This window comes from Strix aluco, chromosome 20 (assembly GCF_031877795.1).
Source record: "Strix aluco isolate bStrAlu1 chromosome 20, bStrAlu1.hap1, whole genome shotgun sequence".
In the NCBI taxonomy this organism is placed as follows: Eukaryota; Metazoa; Chordata; class Aves; order Strigiformes; family Strigidae; genus Strix; species Strix aluco.
Genome location: NC_133950.1, coordinates 8,091,178 through 8,106,640, shown reverse-complemented (window position 1 = coordinate 8,106,640; position 15,463 = coordinate 8,091,178).

The following is a 15,463-nucleotide window of genomic DNA, read 5'->3' as shown; positions in this document are numbered from 1 at the left end:
AGGCTCCCTGATGAGGAGAGGGCCACTATGCTCTTTGGGGAGCCCTGGGTGTCAGATACTCTTGGCTCCAAGGAAGCTTGCCACGAAGTGGCACTGTGACACCATCCAAGAGGACAAAATCAGGGGAAAATGCTATTTGGAGGGTGCCCTTGTGCCTGGGGAGTCTTTATAACCCCTAGGGAGCATCTGCTCTCCAGGACCTGAGGAGGAGATAAAGACATGTGACAGAACACACTGTGAACTTCCCTTCCCACAAATGTGGTGAGATCTAGTCCCCTTCAAGACACCCTATTATTCCTTATTTGAGCAGGGTTGGGATGGCTCAAAGATTATTGCTTCATAGGTGCTCGGTGACCTGTGCTGGGGCAGAGGGAAACAAAGGCACTCTTATGGTTGGGATCCAGATCTCTAGAGAATTCTGTGCTAGAAAACCATCCCAGTGAGCTGGCATTGAAAGGACACCAGTGAACAAACACAGCAAGCCCAAGGACTCACTCTAAGAAGCAAATCCCTGTGGCATACTGTTGAGACACAAGCACATACAGCGAGAAGCTGGTATTGCTGAAAACTTATGTTCGGATTGTTCAGCAGACCGAAGCTTAGGTCTCCAAGGAGCTCAATTTCATGCCTTTAATGAGAATTATATTTCCTAAAGGAAGCAGCCAAAGTCCTTCAATTCAGTGTAATATTTTGCAACAGAAGACAGGTCTCAGGATCCTGCATTCTCAGTACCCTCATATTCAGTCTTTACCAGGCAAAAATGACAGCCTTTTTCATGTCTTTCAACAGGACACTTTGGGATGTGTTGAATTTATTCTCTTTGGTTATGAGTGACTTCAGTCTCTATTGCTGAAGTCTATACCACAGAGATTTCTATGCAAGGCCTAAGGGGACCAATTCAGTCGACAGAAAAGAAGATTAGTAGCACTATCTGAGGGACCCTACAGCATCCTAAACATCCGCATGGGTCTGGCAGAAACAGCGCAGGACCAAGAGCAGACTGGCATCCTGACAGCTAACGGGGATACTTGATGGTTTCTCAAAATGTACTAGAAACCTCTTTTTAGCCAGCTGAAAGCAGCCAGTGTTTGACCAGTTTAGGGGGTGTTTGATGCAAAAGCTAGTTCAGTTGTAACATAGGACAAGGCCTTCAAGCTGCAGCAAGTCTGAGGACAGAAATTAGCTCCTAAAAATAATTTGGGAGATTTTGATTGTGAAGCTGGAGCTAACTTAGTATATGGCATTGTAAAGCCAGAAAGAGTAAAACAAGAACAGTAGCCATTAAAATAAAATGGTGAGTACAGACTGAGTACTGAAGAAATAAATCCAATGGAGAAATTCACCTTATGGATGTAAGATTGAGATCAGGACTTTATTGCCAGGAAGAATGTGGTGTTTTTTCACTTTGTGTCTTTTCTGTTTCTTCATATTTTCTCAATGAATCTCTGGAAGATGCTGTTTATGGACAAAACAGAGCATGCTTCATGAAAGATTTATTAATCAGAACTGCCAAATTCATAATTACTTTCTGGGCACTGAAATTGTTTGGCCTTATCAAATAAATGAGAATAACCACTGATTATTGTTTTTGGAGAAAGAAGTAGCTGGTAATAAGGAAAAAACATGCACATATGAGAAAGAGAAAGATAATATAAATGGACATAGATGTGTTCATATAGATGTCTGAGTGGTCAAATGACTCATCTGTCTGAAAAAAAGAAACATAATTTTCATATTATGAGGCACTCAAGCAAGTCAGTAATACTTTCACTCCAACACAATAGATGGACTTCATTTGCTTCCCTGATCCTCTTCCGCCACTGCTGTTTTATGGTTCAGAGGTGGCTGGATTTTCCCTCTTGTTTTTAGTTCAAAAATAGGAACCTCTGTTCAATAGAAGAAATTAGTGACATTTAATGCCAGCAAGAAACTCATAAAGACCTTGAGCTTTTAAAGTTTTTCCACTTCCATGGCAGAATAACCACATCTGATACACAGGTGCAACCCTACAGCAATTTTTTCGTAAGTGTTTAGGGACTCTTTACACTGGCCCTGAGGTTTCTGAAAGTTATAAAACATATCAACTTCTGATTAGAAAATCGTCACCATACCCAGATGCTTTTGAAAACCCAGCCAGCTGCCCTTGGAAACCCTGTCAGTAGATATGGGACACCCAGACTGGAGTGAAAAAAGTTTCACAGCCTTCAAAGAAGGAAGATGCTTGTGCCCACTTGCTTTTTAAGCACGGAAAAAGACATCTGTCTTTATTGACATGACTTCAGGCGCTCTTGAAAATTTTTCTTGGACTTGCCCGAAGTTGCACTGTGGGTAACAACCAAACACTCTTCCCAGCTGCTGGCCCCAAGGCTGCCCTGGCTGGCCCGTCGCTGCTGCAGTCCCTGGCCCCTGGTGCTCACGCCGGAGCCCTGCAGCGCTCGAGCAGGAGCGTAGGAGCAGCAGTAAACTCTCTATCAGGCTGCTAACTTGTGGATTCCTCCTTTGCCCTCTTCCCAGCTTTTACTGATTTTTCCCCTCCTCTCCTCCCACGATGATTTATGGGGGAAAAAAGTATAATTCTAAAATGAATAATTGATATTTTTTCAAAGCTATCTCCTTTACTCTACTTGTTCTCTTAATTTACTTGGTTTATACCAACTGATGACAGAAGCCTATTGTTTTGCTGAAACATTAACTTCACAAAGTCATTCCGCTCCCATCTGCAGCACTAAAATTAATGATTCCCTCTGCAACATCTGTTTAATTAACTATCGGCACCATAGAAGAGGCATCCAAATACCCCAGTGACTAAATCAGCCTCAAATTAGGGAAATACAATGTTAAATTGTATCAGAGAGAAGCAGAGATTATCCTTTTGAGCACTGACATTCATTAGCTACCAGCCACCCCATGTATCTTCATAGTGAAAAGTGTCAGCAGCTCTTCGCCCTGAAGTTTTCAGGCTGCTGGTCCTTTAGCCACAGTGCTTGGAAAGAGGAGGGGGTGGAGGGACATGAGCAAGCTTAAGCCAGTGCTCCATCATCCTCGCTGATGGATCTGTTGCTGGGATGAAAGATAAAGGTACATTGAGCCCTGCCTACGTTGCTGTCGTGCCTGTCGGAGGCTGGTGCCAGCTTCCGAGCGACGGGTCGGTCCCAGCAGGACTCATTGCAAAAGCTGCCACTGAGGTGGGGTGTCTGGGGGTACCATCGAAGGTATCGCTCTGTCTCTTGGCCACCCTCTTAGAGAGAGATGGGAGAAGGCAGCTCGAAGGGGGAAGAGGGGAGGGCAAGTGGTTCAGGCCTCCAGGGAGGTCTCCAAAGTGCCTGGGGGTATTGAAAAAGTTCCTCACAGACTTTGCTGCTAATGTAGCTGCATGTCCAACTTTGTATGGTCAACGCACAAAATAAGGGGCTGTTTCAAGAGTTTGGGTTTTTGGGGTTTTTTTTAAGTTTTTTCCCCTACTTTGAACTCCCCCGTTATGTTGCCGTGGCAACCAATGCAGCGTAAAATTGCAAGTTTGTAAAATGCACTAAGTCAGCAGCCTGGGTAAAAGCTGGGCTGGAGCAAAGGGAAGGAAGGGGAGAGCGAGGTGGGGAGGCTGGCGGGGGGGAGCCCCCTCACAGAGCTGCTGCTCTGGCAGGGGAGAGGGCCGGGAGGCATAGGAGAAGGAAGGTGTTGCAGTTTGGGTTCCCACTACGTAGCTACACTTATTAAAACACACATCTCCATCCAGACAGTCTGCTGTCTATTCAGACTTGCTACCTGATACCAACTTTCTCTGCAAAGGGAACTCTCTGGGGATTTTCGCCACTTCTTGGCGAACTAGGAAAGCGTTAGGTTGTTCACTTTAAAGAATGAGCCTGAACTCCTGGAAGTACTGAAATAACTCTAAGGTTCTTCTCTAATGCATGAGCTCAGGTCAGGAAAGTGCATCCACTGAGTCCTCTGGGGTGAGATTTTTCAAAACCATACCAAGCCCGAGGCTCAGTGCCCACAAGGGCCAGACTTTCATCAGAGCTCAGTTCCCATTTAGGCAGCTAATTAATCTTTGCAAACACCTCAAAGTATCTAAACTGCATCTGTAGCTGTGATGTTGCCCTGAAGAATGGCTGTGGCTAAACAAAAACTTCTCAGTTTAAAAATCCATTTCCTCTCTCTTTGGAATAGTATCTGTTGGCTTTGTTGGCAAACCATTTCTGATTGTTGTTTCTTGGCTTAAAGAACCAATGCACGTCTGAAAGACTGCTCTAAAATCTTGCTTTACCTTGTCTTCAAATCAAACATATACTTAAGCACCAGGGAAGAGTTGAATTTGGTTCCTTTATACCCATGCAGCCAACTTAGAGACAGTATGTTGGCATATTAGGCGCATTTATAAATGGTGAATAAGTTTCAAAGGGAGCATGGGAAGACAGAATATATGAGGCTGCTGTTAGCAGAAATACCACCCTTTACTCAAGAGGGGGTAAAGCCAATAAACATAATTACTCTTATACTAGATTGGTGTTAGCATCACCTTTCACTGAGAGTAAGGACTTCCTAGCCCTTTCCTTCCCACCTTTCCCCAAAGATCCTAGTTGTCTTCTGTGTCTTGCCATTGGTCTCAGCAGTTGACTCCAACTCCATCATTAATTCAGGGTTTTCAAAGGTTGGTTTCCACAGTCATGCATTCTCTTGTCTTCCAGCAAAGATACAATCATTAAGATTTGGCTTGGTTTAAGGACAGACAGGGGTTTTGTGTCTCCATGGAAGACACTCCTGAGCGTTCCTTTGAATCAACTTGCAAAGTGGATTTGTCAAAACTTAAGATAATTTTATCTAATTAATGGTGAGAATGTTTAAGAGCATTACAAGCATCTTTGACTCATTTGCTTTAAAAGTTAATTCAAACTAACATACTCAAGCATCCCTTTGCAGGAGTGTCCTATTGTTACTTTTCACTCAAGGCAGGATTGCAGATGAGTGGCCCAGTTAAAAAAAAACCTGCCTTGTTGAGAAGAGGCTCCTATGTGGCTCCAGCAGTAGGAAGACAGTTTCTTCCTATGTGGCACATATCTACACTTGTGACATCCACACACTTCAGCATGCAAGGAAGCAGTCAGTAGTTGCTTTCCTAGTGCTCGTGTGCTGAGGTTATTGGGAGGACTCTACTGACAGAGCATGTAGTAGAGAATGTACCAAACCATATTTAAAAGTGTGACATGAAATTCAAAAGCAGCCAGGGGAATTACAACACTCTGTAGCAGGATAAGATGCTAAAGGAGCATGAAACACATGCTATGCTTAATGTGATTTTTTTTTTTTTTTTTATATATAAGGCTGCTTCCTTTCCAAGCTTGCCAAGGAATACGTTGCACTGTCAGAGTACAACCTCAGACATGAACAGCCGTGGCAATAGTGGTGAGATGGATACAGAGCCAGAGACAGCACGGTTTGTGCTTCTGCCTAGATAAGGGAGTCAGATGAACACCAGCTATAGCACAACACACAGAAACCTCTCAACACACGGGAAGATGAAGAACGAAAGTGTTATTCTAGGTGCAGAGGATCGCCAACACTGGATGTTACTGATAATGTAAGTAGAAGGAAGATAAGGAGATTGAAGGCTTTAGGTGAGAGTGTCCTTTGAATAGCCACTACTCGGAAATAAGGTATCAATATTTACTTGGCAAAATGGCACACGGCTCTGAAATCCAGTAAATGGGGAATTAGAGGTTGCTTGGATGGTGCACAGAGAAGCCAGCTGGGACTGGATTGCCAGTATGATAGGGACTGAACACTCACAAAGAGGCTAGGAAAGCCACTGCCATATTTTTTTTATAATTTTAAACAGCTATGATGAAAAAATAGTGGGACAAGATATAAGGGGAAAAGGTGGCCCAGGACTATGTAGCAGATTAGTGCCAGAGCTGAGAATTGATTCCTGAGACTCACAGTCCTTAGCCCATTATAGCAAAAAACACTGAACATAAGAGGAACAGCTATGAGTCTCTGCCTTTCCTATTATCCTCAAGGTTTGGGTTTATGTATTTATTTATTTACCAAACACGGAGGAATGACAAACAGAATGAGAAACACAGAGTGTGCAAGAAGGCTCATAAAATCCTTTTCATCTCTTTAATCAATCATGACTAGTGTATCTCCCATACATTTTTCCAGTTTAAAACAGAATAAAGATGTCCCCTCACATCATAATCTTTCTCCAGCCAGCTGTGCTCCTTACATCAGCACAATGACCCAAACAGTATGGCTGTATTAACAGATATGATCTAGTCTTTAATGGAGCTCAGCAACTGGGATTAGCTACTGTAATGTAGTTTGGGCTGTCAGGCACTATACAAAACTGCTAACACACTGCAAGTTATAGGCATCAATTCTTTCTAAGTGAAAAGGCATTTCAAATTCAAAACACTTCAAACTTAATAACAGGAAATTATCTTGATGGATCCCCTTCAACATGTAAAAAATAAAGAGATGAGGAGAGAGGGTCAGGCGTCCGATCAAAACAAAATCATATCGATGCTTTTTTTCTCTCTCTAGTTCAGAGCAAAGCAGAAACGTGGATTTGGATGTCAGGGAGGGAACAAACTGTGGAAATGTAAGGCGGAATGAGAAAGAACATTTGCAAATTACATGATAACAGGAGAAAGGGAACGTTTACCTGCCCGTTCGGGTCCATGCGTATGCCAGACACATCGGTCTGACCCAGCAGGGACTTCTCCTCTAACAAGACCATTTGAAAACCCCCTTGCAGCTACTTAGGGTATTTTTCTTAGCAAAGGAAAATTTTTCTTCAGCAAAGTAAGCTGAGTCAGGAGCTAGTTAGGGTTTTTTTCTTAGCTTTCATATTTTGAAGATGTCCAATATGGACATCCTTAATGACACCAGAGTTTTCAAATCAGAAGATACCCAGTACTTCCTGAAAAGCAGGTCCTTTTTAAAAGCATCTCTGTTAAAGTACACATTTGCAGTGCACACTCCAAAAGCGTGCACGGTGTTTGAAAACATTGTGCATTTGCCCCTTTAATCCCTAGCAATGGTCCAGGGCTAGAAAACCTAGGAGAAGAGGAGGAAGGGTCAGAGTTCAAGTGATGAACGCTGACAGGCTGAGTCACTGATGAGTTGCATACTATAATCTATCATTTTTAAACCTGGCTTGTGTGAAAGCTTTCTGTGTTGTCAAGCTGAGTCATTTCTGCCCTAGAAAGAGAGGGCTAGGGAGGAGAACCTTATTTCATCTCTCAGCACTGTGGCCAAGCACCAGCCCTGCGGCTGTCCCATTTTCTTCACATCTGTCTCTATCGTTCACCCGGGCACGTGAATTGGCCAAGCCACCATCTGATACCCCAGAAAGAACAAAGCTTCCCTGACTTGGCGAAAGAGTCCCCTAAGGAAAAGAAAAGGGACTGGAAACAAATTGAAAGCAAGACAGACAAATCAAAAGGCAGATTTTCCTTTTAACACATTTTTGGAAGAGGAGGGGAGAGAAGTCCCTTATGGCCAGAAACCTGCACTGCCGTTGGATTTCCAGCTCAAGTCAGAAGCCCAGGGGAAAGACAGCTCTTCACCACCTGTCAGGAGGGATTGCAAACACAACACAGTATCTTGTAGAAAAACAGTGCAGGATAGTCATTTGAGATTGCCTCATTAGTCATACAGCATTTGCACATGCTGATGGCTAAAGGCAAAATATGACCTTAAGTTACATTATCACACCAAACACAATGTCTTTCTTTGTAAGGGGAGAACAAGAGAGAGTGAATGTACTGTATGAGATGTGAAGGATGAGGCTTTGATGGCAACAGATGTTACAGCAACCATAAAGGTAGATGTCATTGTTTATCATCTCTGTCGGGGTGGTAGCTCAGACCTGGGACGGTGCCAGGTGATGGATAAAGGCACTCTGGAATAAACGTGCTCTGCTCCCAAGAGCTTTCACCCTAAATATCTAACATCTCCCAGGGGGTGCATATTATCAACAGACAAGACAATCCAAGGCTGCAGTGTGAGGACATTAAAATTGTTTGAAATCTAATTCTTCCTAAAAAAGCCAAAGCAGAAACTAGCCCTGACTATGGAGGGAGTGTTTTACAAAGTGCAAAGCATCTAGTCCACTAAGAACTGAGAATGCTCTCAAAGTCCCTGAAAACACCATCTCCATACCCATGGAAGGTGATATTTGTCTTCATGCAGCAAGTGAGCCCTGCATACTGTTTTATTCAAAAAAGAAAGTGTGACTTAAATGATGTGAAAGGCTGTGTGCTGGAAATCTGCGTAAAGATCAACTTCACGTGCAACTCTGTGTTGTCTTTTTCCTGGTTTCACATCCCACCTGGATGCATTTGACTTTCTTCCAGCACCCAGAAATTAAAGTGCTAAGCTTGTCCATGGCTTTTCATGAGATGACCTAAAACTGGTTTTCTTTTGGACTGAGGAAAGCAAGGACACTTTTTCTACTTGAAATGAGATCTAGAATAAGATTTTTCAAAGTACTTTGTGACTAAGGTTGCTAGACCAGATCAGCTTTTGGTTTGTTGACGAGATCAGCAGAGCTCTGTTCAAGTGCTCCCAGGGCTGCAGATGTGAAGTTCTCTAATACACATTCAGTCCCTCCATTTTCTTACTGAAGACTAAATGCATCAGATAAAATAAAGAGTGTAAAGGAAGCTAGAATACAGGTTTACCCTAATAGAGTGAATTCCAAAATGCAAAGGAGGGATTTGTAAAGACTTCTTTATAACTTTCTCATCAGTAACATTTCTGTGTCTCTTCTTCTGGGTCTTGACATATTTTACATCTATTTTGAGGGCTTGGAACATAGGAAGAACAGGTTTTAATGGGAACCACTGGCCTTCTGCTTCTGGGAAGATATTGTTAGGGTGGGCTCAAATGAAGAAGGATCATCAGCATGTTCTTAGAGCTTCTTGCTTTGGCACTGAGGAAGATTTAGCACGTTCCAATATCCATTTCCTCCACAGCTCTAATCTTAACACCCACCTACTGCATGCTAAATGAACATCCCAGCACTTCATAATGGAGACAGGAAATTAATTCCTCATAAAGGTTTTTTTTTTCTACCCCTCTTATTAAGACTCCTCAGCCCTGTCAACAGCCAAGTGAGCTTTCACAAGTCATAAAGGTGCATTTCTGCAATCTCATTTCCTCAAGTCTCTTAGTTGATGGATTATGCCCATTAATAACCTTCACATTGGAGAAGAACAGCTGCTGGGTACTCAAGGTACCTTGTTGGATGTTGGAACCCTGACCCTTTAAGCAAGGCACTCAGGAAAATGGAGACATGAAGGAGGGGGTCTGCTGATGTACATCTACTTTGTTCAATCCTTCTTAGAGGCAGCAGCTATAGAAGAAAGACCCTTCCTGGTCTTGCTGACCTTGGATTCCCATGGGAACCATCAAAGCTGGACCACTACCCTGAGAAGGACAACATCTGAAACAAAGCCCTTGGTCCTTAAGTCTGCTGCAACTTTAAGCATTTCTACATCTCTAGCATCCACTAAGTGCATGTGCCCATGTTTTTAGGCTAGAGGATGTTCAGAACAGGACTTTAAGATGACAAAGTCCATGGAGGTGTCTAAGAACAATCTCCTTCTTTGACATATGCAGGAAGCATAAAATCCCTGAATTTTGTATTATAATTTTTCTCTCCAATTCATCGTCTGTTGGGAAATTTCTTTTCTTTGGTGGATGTGACTAATCTTTAATTCTAAAAAAATCAGTTTTATGTGAGCTTTAAAATGGACCAAGTTGCATCAAATGACAGATCTGTTTTAAAATTGTGTCATTTCACCCAGGCTTGAGCTCAGCAGCATCGTACAAGCCGAGATGATGTTTAGAGAGATGGATCCTAAAACAGCAGGCAAAATTCTTGTGAAATGAAAATGGATCATATCCATATGATATGGATTTGGAAGCAGCAGAATGAGAATTTGGAGCTGGTATCAAAAGCTGGAGGGCAGTGTAAAATAAACACACAGATTGCATCCCCAATTTTGGTAGAAACCTTTTAAAAAAAATTTCATGCAGCTATCAAAAATAAAAGCACAAGACCAATTCACTGATGTCAAAACCAGAGGAAATATCCTGGGAACATGACGTTTGGAACTTTCCTTGGTTCTCTTTTCAAAATGTTGTGTAACATTTAATTTTGATTTTCACATACCTACACCATGTAAACTATGGAACAGCAGCATAATGTGACTCTTCACACGATTTTAAAGTTTTTCAACCAGGCCTAGCACAAATGTTCTGTGGAGAAGTACAGTTACGCTGTTGTTGCCTAGCAAACGTCTATGAGAAAGTGTTTCTGTTTAAGGAGGCAAAAAAATTAAGTATAAACCTTCTGCAAGGGCATGCTCCTCCGGGACAGTAGATTTCTGTAAGACTCAGAGGGCAAAACTGTCAGAATCTCTTGTTAAAAATATAGGCAGCACATCACAGCCAGAGACCAGAGATATTAAAGTGAAAAACCCTGGTAGTTCTGGCTCAAAGTCAGAAATAGCTGAGTGCTTCTAGATCTCTTGACCCCAGGGAGTTATTAGTAACTGGTTTTTTTAAGTCATCTTTAACATTTTGTGTCTTTTCTTTTTAATATATTAAGAAATTACACCCCAAAGGGGAATGGACTCCTGAGCTTCATGTCAGTCCCTGAAACAGTAAGTTGGCATCTCTAACTCCACAGCCAAGTCTGTGTGTCCGTGCCGGGAAATACACGCTGTGTCTCCCTCCTAATGGGTATTAAACTGTCTTTGGGAAGGGATTAATGGGCTGGTTTGGCTTTTCAAGTTCTTTCTTCTTTTGCTGAGATATTTCTTTAAAATCCTTCAAACTCCCCCCCCGCCCCTCCAAAATCTTTTCCCACATAATAATAAAACAGAGCAGTTGGCAAGGTGGAGTCTCTGTGATGTGTCTTCTGCCTCTCACTTAGAGGAATCAGATTAGGGCCACAAAGTCCACTAGGGATTGCATTTTAAGAGAGGAACACAGAATAATTTATGGATGGATGTTCAAAAACATGACCCTCAGCGCCACAGAGTGGGAGCTGGGGAAAAATGCAGAATCCTGTTAGTTTGGCTTCCTTCTGCTCTCGCCTGTTCCCCTCCAGCTCCTCTGTGATGAACACAGGGCACAACTGAATGCACTGCTGTGCCACAGTTGCATCCTTGCTTTCCATAATGATTAGGTGTGGAGTCCCTAATTAAGTTAGGGTTAAACCTGATTGCCCACCCAATAGCAATATATTCCTTAAACAATTCTGCCAGAAGTCCAAAGAGAGGTATTTCTTGAATACTCAGTGAGAGGCTTTGGCCTGTTAACTACCTACAAGCCCCTTCCAACACAGATTAAATCCAAGGACTATTTATCATTTAGCAGGGGACTGATTTATCTACCTGGGGACTCAGTCCTGAGCTCAAATCATGAAGATGCTGTTTGTCAAGGGCTATTGCACACATTTCATCCATTCCTTAAGAAGCAGGGAATAATTTTTTGCCCTGGGCATCCAAAACATTGGGAGAAGAGTGAGAATAAATATTCTCATTCCTGACTATTCCAAAAGAGTTTTAATTTACACATTCTACAGCTGGGAGTTTTTCCAATCCATATTAAGTTTGTTGAAAGGAAAGAGTATCATTTAAGCCAAGGGAGCCAGAATAAAACAGCTCTAAGAAAGATCCTCCACATACCTTCCCCTATGAGCTGCGAACTGCATTATTAACAACAGTTCTGGAATAGCTCTTGGGAGAAAAATCCTGAACATGTGAAAGAGAGAAAACGGTATGGACATCCCACAGGGATGCATATGATCAAGCTGGTTTCATACATGCTTGCAGAACAGATACAAATACAGACAAAGCAGAAGATTGCTTAGGGAGGAGACTCTGTTCCTCCACTTCTGTTGACCTGTCACACCTGTAATGGCTGGCAAGTCCCTGCTCTGCTGTGACCTCTGGGTCTCAAGATGGGCTGGAGGAGGCACCAAGCTGACCAAGCCAGGAAGGAGGCGGCACCAAGGAAGCTGGAGGAATGGGGCAGCCCCTCAAATGTACACTTGGTTGGGCTGCGTATCCCTCTTCAAATCCATCTCTTTCATGCTTCCCTGGCGTCCAGTATTTCCTGCAGGCAAGACTCATGGCCAAGATGAGACTTGGTTTGACTGCTGTAACTGTGAAAAGGGCTCTCCATACATATTACTGAATAAAGACAGGACTGTGCTGTCTCCAGCCCCATGACTGAGGCAGTTGGCACCTAGTGGGCCTTTCCTAAACCCAGAAGAGGTAATTATCAAATGGATCATTACTGCAGAATGGCCTCACTGGTTGGGTAGAAATGCTAGATGCTCCTTGCAGAAGCAATACAGTAGCAAGCAAATTAATTACCTTATTGTAAATACCTATTTCCAGCCTGGAAAATTGTTCATCACTCTTGTCTGAAGTTTCTGATCTCAAATTTCAATCTCTCCTGGCTTCCAGTGGTTGCAGGATGGAGCATGCAGCATGTAGTAAAAGCGACTACAGGTTTGTCTCCTTCTCAGCTATTTGCAGAAATGTTTAGATGTAGGGTGAGTTCGATTTATGTGCCTTATCTTCCTCAAACCAGATAGAACACTTCCCTTCCATTACAAACACTGCTTAATGGATCAGTAACAGCCCTGCTTTCACAACATCAAATATACAAGAAAATAAGGGGGAAAAGGATGAACCAAACAAACAACTCTCTATTGTTTCCAGGTGTCCCTGAATATGGTTGGAGGAAGAAGTGGAGAAGAAAGAGCGGAGAGAGAGAAAAAAAATTGTAATTGCATCCTTGGCACAATCTCATCATATATAAACATAGCAGACCAAAAAAATGAATGTTAAAAGAAGTTGTTCTTAACTCCTAAAGATCCCAAGTATTCAAAGCGTCTCTGAAAACAGACTTGCAGTTCCTTGTCAGGCCTGTTTGCCTTTTCAAGGCCCTGCAGTCAAGAAGCAAACAGCCAAGGTGGTGTTACCCTTCACCATGGAAGGCTGTTCTCTGCCATGTGGCAAACCAGTTAGGAGAGGGGACATACTGGAGGAGTATATACCAGCTGGTGAAACTCCCTCCCCTTTACCCTCAGTGCTCAGCCCACACAAAGAGTAAAAGTCACCCAATATCCTCTCTTTTGGGGTAATATAGTTGTTCCGTTAGCTCATGTGATGGAACTTACTCATTACACACATTTATTGATCTTGTGCTCATTTGTGTGCAAAGTTATGCTGAAAACAGGTATAAGGAGTGTAATTTCATTCTCTCTAGCACCATATTATCTGTCTCCTATGAGCGGGATGGGTACACAAACCAAAGTGATCCCAACTTCCACACATCCACACTATGGTGGTGTATACGAAATGAGCTGGCCCAAATAAGTTGAAAGCATTCATTACGACAAAACCTTTTGCTATATTTTTTCCTGTTTCCTGCCTCCTATACAGTCCCATGTTTTGCTTCTGCTTTTCTTACTTTATAATAGTCTCCATTCTTATTTTCCTTTATGATCCTTTTCTTCACTGACTGACTGTAGAAAACACTCAATTTGACAGCATTCAGTTTTGAAAATCAGGGATTCCATAAATAAAGCTCAAGACAGACCCAGGATAGTCTCTAACAGAAATGATAACTTTTAAAGGGCTGGACATCAACTTTTCAATAACAGCTTTTGATAGGCAAATACCACTGAATGGGATGTGATCACAGAGAATGATATTTTTAAAAACGAAAAGTTCAGGTGTATTTGCTCAAAAGCATAACATTTCTCTTGAAATGTAGGGGAAAACTGGAGAAAGAAAATAGAACAGAATATGAAAAGGTGCAAAGAGAGTATTTCATCTGATCTGATCCAGATCCTTCCATCCATTTCCCTTGCACTTCAATTTATTTTTAACTTTACCTGTTATAATGATTCTGGATAGCAAAAGGTATTGACAAGTCTAGTGCTGTAGAGGTGAGAGGGGAGAAGATGGGAAGGCTTCAAAGCGGCTGGTGCAGTCCAGGGCCCAGTTCCCTTAGAATATAAATGAGAAGTAAATGCTTAACTTCTGCTGGGTGGTGCTTGAAGTCCATCACGGCTTCTTGCTGTAATGCAGAGAAGCAAAGATTGCAACTGGCCTGTGCTGCGCTACTATCTCTTGAGTACAGAAGTGGAGATTATTTGAATGTTTCCTTAATGGGCATCCTTAGCTCTGCGCACTTCAGGGAAACCCAGGTCATACAAGTAGTCCCACAGCAGTGGAAGTGGTGACAACTGAGTTTTTTCCTCTCTTTCCTACGACTTCTCTGGATCTGAGCTCAGTCTCAGCCTCTCCATCAATAGATTCCCTCATTTATTTAGATCTCTCTCTGCTACTCAGTTGTTTCTTTTTAGAAAATGTGTAAAAAAATCAATAGCTTTTAGGACTCCATCTTCCTGTCATTTTTTTTTTAAATGGGACACTTTCAAATGATAATCAGGAGAAGCACACAGCCAGACGATGCTCTCAAGCAAGCTTCATTTTCTTAGAGAAACAAGCTTTAAAAAGTCACGGTTTATTATGTTTTTTCTACAATATAGGAATTAAAATCATTATGTTTTGCTCATCCTGGCCAAAAGCTGTTTTCAATTAGGAGATTAGTTTGAGACCCTTCTCAATGATTCCCAAGATTAATTTACTGTCAGAAATGTTGATCTGCAATCTTTCCTTAGTTTGTAGTGCCATCCTCATCATTCCTCTTTGGTTTATTGTGCATCTACAACTCACCAGTAACTTTGCTACTTGTCCCATGACTTTGCTCCCATCACAGACAACAAGGAATGAATAGTGCCTGCTTCACAGGAGCGACCCTCTATGAAACGCTCCTAAACGAGATCAGAGAAGAGACATAATAACAAAAAGCAATCAGAAAACTCTTTCTAACAAGTGTTTGAAGATATTGTCAAGTTGTGCAGGAAAGCAGCACCTGGCAGAGAATTTTCTACTTGGCAGGCTGAGATGCTCAGCTTCAGGCAATGTCGGCAGTCACCTGTGTGCACGTCTGGGTCTTCACTGCTGCTTGGAAGGATTCACTTTCTAACTATCAGAAAGTATACAGTGTTATACTGCATTGGATATTTATACTGTGCTCTACAGTATTAGGAAACTGGCTGATATCACGTCCCCTGTGAGACAGTGAGCACTGCTTGGGGTCCATCCTTCCCTCTGTCAGCAAGTCCTTCAGATGACATAAAAGGTCATCACAGATATATGGAGACTGTGGTATTTACAGAGTGGAGGATTGTTCTCTGACATACTCAGGACTGGCCATCGCTACTGGTAGGTTACTACGCTAGTAATATCCAAGGGGTAGCAGGTTTGAACTTTCCCCGCAATGTGCACCTGCATGATTCTCAATTCCCACACATGCAGAAGAGATCCACATATCCGTTCCTTTGCCCTTGATGGTTTAATTA